We start from the raw sequence: 6,683 nt of genomic DNA, 5'->3' as shown, positions 1-6,683 counted from the left end.
CTGCAGACAGACGGTGACTTTCTAGCACAATTCCCCTCTTTCTTTTCTTTTCTTTCTTTTTTTTTTTTTTTTTTGGTTTTTTTTTTCGGAGCTGGGGACCGAACCCAGGGCCTTGCGCTTCCTAGGCAAGCGCTCTACCACTGAGCTAAATCCCCAACCCCCCCTCTTGCTTTTCTATTCAAATACGTCGTCGAGAGGACAAGTGCCCGAGACCCTGCATATAAAATATGTCAGACACTGGCACCAGTTTTTTACCAATCTTTTAACTCAAATGTACCTTATTTTAAAATTGAAATGATTATTTGAATGGGCAAAATTTAGGTAATAATTCATTTATTAAGGATAATTAATGCTGTTTCCCACATTCCTTTATATTCCCATTATAAACTTGTACACATGCTAACTTTTTTAAAAGTACAAAAGATTTGCACATAAACTCCTATCCCAGCTGTTAGGTTTTTTCATTCTTGCTTAAATTTTTATTTTCTTCTGTCTCTTTCTTTTCATTGTTTTTTTTTTTAATTATAAGTCAGTGATCACATCTGCTTAAAATTGTCATTTAAACTTTTGTTATGTATGAATTGCCCACTGCAATACCTGGTTCAGAGTATAATTTAATACGTGGTATATTAAAAATAATTTGATAGGAATAGACTCAGTTGGAGGCGAAACAAAAATTATTCATTTATTTAAAACAGCCTGGTTTATTTTTGAAGTTTTAATAAATGCATGGTGTGTCTTGCGCGTGCTGCTCCAACTAGCTCCCACTTTCCCTCCCTCCCTTGCCTTCCCCCCACTTCTGTAGTCTTCGTTCTTCCCTAGACAGCTTCACTTCTATTTCGTGTCGTTTGTACATCTGTGATTATGATTGTATTTATCAACATAAAATCTGGGATGACAATGAAGGGATTTGCCTGAGTCTGGCTTAATTTGCTGAATATGATCATTTCCAATTGTATTCACTTTTCTGAAAACAACATAATTTTATTTTTCTCTATGGGTAAAAAGGCTTCAGTGTTTACAGAAGGCACATTTGCTTTAATCGATTCCTCTGTTGCTGGATTCCCTAGGTCATTCCAAAATTTAGCTATTATGAGTAGTGCTGCAATAAAACTGGTGTGCAGGTGTCTCTGGGATGCACTGACATGGAGTCATGTGGGTAAGTATCCAAGAGAGGAGATTTAAGTTTTAGATTTTGGGAACCCACCATCTTGACTTCCATAGTGGCTGAGCTTGTTCACATTCTTGTCACCAGGGGGCGGTAGTTACAATAGTCTGTCCACATGCTTTCTAGCTGTTATTTTCCTTTTCAAATATGCATTTACCTTTTTCATGTGTATGTATGTGTCACATGTTAGTATGTATTGTGTCTATGGACACCAATAGAGGCCAGAAAAGGGCATGGGATCCCCTGGAGCTGGAATTACAGGCAGCTGTGGCCTTGCTGATGTGCTTGCTAGGAATCAAGCCTTTTCATACCCAGTTCTTGGCAAGCTGTCTTAACTGCCGAGCCATTCCTCTAGCTCCTGGTGTTTGTTCTCCTGATCACTGGCATTCAAATTGGGGTAAGAAGGAACCTCAATGTAGGTTGCAAATGTAAATGTCAAGAATATTTCCTCAGGTGAGGGGATGAGTTGAGAGTCATACCCAAGCTGTGCAAATACAGATTGGGCTGAGTGCAGAGCATGTCTTTCCATGGCCTGTGCCTGGAAGCAAGCCTCCGTACAATCTAATCTAGGTCTAGAATGTTTCAGCCTCTAGGACTTACTGCCACTAAACTCACCCTTTCTATTTCTCCTTCTGAACTCTAGTTCTCTTTCTTTCTGAACTCTGGCTGGCTGGTTCAACTCAACTGTTATGGTTCAAACTCCTTCCAAGCTGACTGATTCAGTCTGGCTTCTCACCGAATTGCCCTACTTGGGCTCAAACTAACTCTGGTAATTTGTTCTACTCTTCAGACTTCTGATTCTCTGGCTTTAACTGCCTTTGCATGAACTCAGCAACAAATTCCACTCTACTGCACTGCACGGCACTGAACTATATTGCACTCCTATCCACTCTACTTCACTCAACTGAACTGACTTGGTTCTCTCTTCACTGTTTTTAAGTAGCTTCATCAGAGTTGGAAGTATTTTATCTCTGACTCATTCTGTTCAATCTCTCTCTCTGGTTTGTCACTTTGTCTGTCCCTCAATTACATGTCACTTTCAAACATGGCTGCTTCCTTCTACAAACTAATATTACCTTATAGCTGTGCACTGCAGGCATGCCTCTATTCCAGCCAGAGGGATTACAGGTATGTGTGTGTATGGCAAGGCTGCATTCCATCTGGATCACATAGACATATGTCTTTGGATGTGATCCCTTGACAAAGCAGCCAGGTTGTTGGGTTAAAATTCCTGTACAGTAGGTAGTTGTTTTGAGACAATGTCGCATGTATGTCATGATGGTCTTGACTTCCTAAATCTAACCAAAGATGATCTCACACTTCAGATCCTGCTGCCTCTACCTCTCCAATGCCAGGATTACACTAGCATTCAAAAATTAGTGAATCCTGGACTTTGTGCATGCCAGTCAAGCACTCTACCAAATGAAATGCACGCCTCACTCTCTCAGGGTTTCTATTGCTGTGAAAAGACACCGTGCCCACCACAATTCTGATAAAGAAAAACATTTCATTGGGACTGACTTATAGTCCAGTATTACTATGGCAGGAAACATGGAGATACACAGGCAGTCATGGTGCTGGAGAAGGAGTTGAGAGTCTCACATGTTGATCCACAGGCAGCAGGACAATGTCTGTCACATACTGGCCATATTTGAACTTGTAAGATCCCCCAAAGCCTACCCCAAGTTGACACACTTCCTCTAATTAGGCCACACCTACTCCAACAAGGCCATACCTTCTAATAGTGTCTCTCCCTATCTTCTAAGTATTCACACACACGAGTCTATGGGGGCCATTTCTATTCAAGACATCCCACCCTCAATATGATTTTGATTTGCATTTCCCTGATAGCTTTGGAGGCTGAGCAGTTTTTCATGTGTCTATTAGCCATTTGTATTTCATTTCTTGAGACTTACTTGAGGTTCATTTTATTGGTTTATTTATTGGTAGACTTCTTTTTTAGGTGCTTGAATTCTCTCTACATTCTAGACATCAGTCTTTTGCCAGATGTTGTGGTTTTAATTGGCAACAAGACACATTCTACAATCACATAACAAGAGAGTTTCAATAAGAGATTGTCTTCATCAGGTTGACTTGTAGGCATGCCTGTGAGGGATGTCTTTATATTAATTGATGTAAGAAGATCCAACCTAAAGTTTGATGTCACCGTTCCCTGGATTTGGGTGGATGCAGGTGAGAGGTACTTGCCTGCGCATGCACACATCAATGTTTCTATGACACTCAACTTTTTTGAGTTGTGATCTTTCACTGAACATGAACGTTGCCATTTTGGAAGACTGGCTCCAGTGAGTCATCAGAATCCACCAGCCTCTGCCCTCCCAAGCACTGGAATTACAGACATGTGCTGCCATATTGGTCTTTTTACTTGGGGGTCTGGGTTTATGAATGCAGGTCTTCACTTGATTCACTGAAGCATTTCCTAGTTCCCCGTTATTTACTTTTTGGCATTTTGGCATAGTGTCAGTTGCTGGGTGCCTGTCGGTTCCAAGAGTTTCTGAGTTTTGACTTCTTTTTCTTTGTGAAACCTTTTATTGCTTCCCCTTGCTTTACTGCTGTAGCTAAGATTTCAAAAATTCTGTATATCTTAGCTATTATTCTATTGCTGTGAAGAGATAGCATGAGCAAGGCAACTGATATAAAAGAAAGCATTTATTTGGGGGCTTGCTTACAGTTTCAGAGTGTTATTAGTCCATCGTCATTATGGAGGGAACAGAGCCACAGGCAGGAAAGCATGGTGCAGAGAAGTAACTGAGAGCTTTGTATTCTGCTCCATAGACAGCAGGCTGACAGGAGAGAGGAAAAAGGAGAGATTAGATAGATAGATAGATAGATAGATAGAGAGAGAGAGAGAGACTGGAACCTGGATCATGACTTTTTATACCTCAAAATCTATCCTTAGATAAACATCACCTCAAACAAGGTCACACCTATTCCAACAAGACCACACCTCCTAATTCTTCCAAAAGTTGATCAACTGGGGACTAAGTCTGCAGCTATATAACCATTTGGGGGCCATTCTCATTCAAACCTGGTGAATACCCGTGGAGAGAGAGGGCATGCTTCTCCTATTTCTGGTTTTAGTGAAAGTGATTGTTTTCCCCTACTAAGCATAAGCCTTGCTATGAAAGGACCTTACACTCTCTATTGAACCTCAAAGAAGTGTACAAACGCCTAACATAACAAGTGAAGAATTAAAACTTTGTTTGGAAAATAATCTGATAACCATACAGTATTGAAGCAAAACAATGAAGTCAGGTTTATGTTTATTATCACAAAGTTGCAGTCAATTAAGATTTTCCCTAATTCTACATGAGAAACATAATGGTTCAAGGGAGAAAAAAAGCAAGCAGTAAAAATTAATTAAAATGTCGTAAATTATATTAATGTTGGCCTTCTGATTTGAAGTTTAGTTTAAAAGATATCTCAAGTTTATTTTATAAAAAATAAAAATTTATGTATACCACCATCATTTAAAAAGGAAGTTTAAATTGATGATTATAGACAGGCGTGGTGGTACAAACTAAACGAATTAAAGAATCCTCAAGCTCAGCAGGCAGATGCAGGTAGATCACTGCCAGCCAAGGATATGTAAATGGACCCCTTTAATATTATGTTATTGATGATGATGATGATGATGATGATGATGATGATGATGATGATGATGATGATGATGACAGCAACCACAATTTTAAAGGCGATTGCTTCAGTTTAAAGTGCTGGAAGGAGTTTTCAACAACATTCCACTAGATGGTGCTCTTTTAACTTCCTGGAAGGAGGATCCGTGCACTTTGAATCAGTAACTGATGTCTAATTTAACATTTAATGAAACCGAATTAGTGGTCTGACTCTGAATCTCCTCAGATATAAAGAGGAGAATAGACGGTGTGAGAACAGTATAAACATGGCGGTTAACTGTGATGGGTCTCCCGAGCAGCAATCGCGTATTGCTTCCAGGCAGAGATTCTGGAAACACGCATGTGCTCCTTAGGAAAGATCTTTATGTCTTATCAACAATGGGGTGTTCTACACATTAGTAGATACTGATCTTTGGATTAAACCTTCCAAGCAAAACACATTAAGAGTATTCATGAAGTTCCAATACATCAATAGCATTTTTTAAAATTATGAATTTATTTTTTTATGGCTGACATTGCACATGAATTCCGCATGAAGGACAAAAGCTACCTCTACATGGCGTAGACTTTTCCCCCTTACATTATCACAGAGGAAGGAGCATGAACAGGGAAGGGAAGTTGAGATTGCTGTCAATATTCAAAAGTGCACGTCAGCGGAGATTTCATTTCTGGAAGACCTCTCGTCCGGATAAATTAATATTGACGCAAACGTGGAGGCTGGTTAGACTGAATGAGCAAAGTAGTCAGTATTGATCATGGGTTCAATTCACAGTGGGCTACTGAACATTGCTCTTTGCCACCAGACAATCGAATGAGTTTTAGTGCTTCCGATGGATGGCCTATCTTCCTCATTCTTCATTGACCCACCTCACTTTCCTCTTGACCCTTAGTCCCTGACTCTTCGACTCTTTTACCTATTTATATACTGGCAGTTGCTTTCACGTTTTTTGGATAAATGTCTAGGCTTATAATTGCTAGTTTGTATGGTCATGCTTGCTTAGATTTTACAGAAATGATCTTTTTCAAAGTGGCTATAGCATTTCACAGTCTCATTTTTAGTATATTAATGACTGACCCTGGTTCTCAATAGTTTCACCAACATTTAGAGATTTTCACTAATTTTAAAAATTCGTTGATGGGTTAATTATGGAAAAAGTCACATGTATGATTGCAGCTTTAATTTTTTTCCCCCAGTTGTTAGTGATGTTGAACAAGATTTATTTTTGCATTTATATGCTGTCTTTGGAAAAATATCTGCTCTAGTCAGGTTCTTAGGCAGACGTTTGAGACTCCAAATCCAATTCCATATCAGTTCTTCCATGAGGTTTGGACTGTGCTCATGTATGTCTCTTGGATGTAATTCTGGAGAGAGTGTTTCCATGTAGTTTCCCAAAGAGTTTATCAAACGGCATAGGATGCAATAACAACTGTGACAAACTCTTCTTTGCCAGTCTAGAAGAACAGATTCAGACTTAGCATTAAAAATTTCAATGTCGGGGTTGGGGATTTAGCTCAGTGGTAGAGCACTTGCCTAGCAAGCGCAAGGCCCTGGGTTCGGTCCCCAGCTCCGAAAAAAAGGAAAAGAAAAGAAAAAAAAAGTCTGTTTTTCATTTTAATTCCTGCATCGTTAACCTAGTGTATGCATGTATATGTTAATTTACCTACCTTCTATACTAACGAATATTGTTTGCTTCGATAAGCAGAGATTTAATAACTGTTTTTTAAGGATAAGGTTTTTTCTTTTGTTATTCTTAACTTAATCTCTGGGAGGATTGCAGAGCCAAAATTCATATACATACATGCATGCAAGTATATAAACACTAGTGAATGCACACATGGATATATCAGCTTGTGGGGAT

Source organism: Rattus norvegicus, chromosome 1, assembly GCF_036323735.1.
Source record: "Rattus norvegicus strain BN/NHsdMcwi chromosome 1, GRCr8, whole genome shotgun sequence".
Classification (NCBI taxonomy): domain Eukaryota; kingdom Metazoa; phylum Chordata; class Mammalia; order Rodentia; family Muridae; genus Rattus; species Rattus norvegicus.
Note: the sequence above shows the minus strand (reverse complement) of the source record.